The sequence below is a fragment of the Seriola lalandi genome, unplaced genomic scaffold, assembly GCF_002814215.2.
Source record: "Seriola lalandi dorsalis isolate HSWRI2012SDOR001 ecotype SW California unplaced genomic scaffold, Sedor1 jcf7180002054861, whole genome shotgun sequence".
In the NCBI taxonomy this organism is placed as follows: domain Eukaryota; kingdom Metazoa; phylum Chordata; class Actinopteri; order Carangiformes; family Carangidae; genus Seriola; species Seriola lalandi.
This window is the reverse complement of record NW_019525414.1, coordinates 105573-105899: the sequence shown is the minus strand read 5'-3', so window position 1 is coordinate 105899 and position 327 is coordinate 105573.

Here is a 327-nt window from a genome sequence, read left to right as displayed (position 1 = left end):
GATCTGCGGGACTTGTAGAACATGGATCCTTGGCTTTTCTTATGTCAGGAACCTACGATGACTTTCCAGTTAGTATTTAGCAGTTAGTAATTGTTACTAACTGAACACCAACAATGAAACATCATGATTAGGTATACTGCATTATAGATGCATCAAAATGAACCTCACTTTACTTAAAGCATACATTGATAACTTATATATACTTATGGCATCCTATGAGTCCTTATAACAGTTGATTGTTGAGGTGTGTATATAGAGGGGTGTAAGTAGTTATAATGTATTATAAGCCCCATCAGTTAGCCTGTAGTTTATAACCAGTCAAGAGCA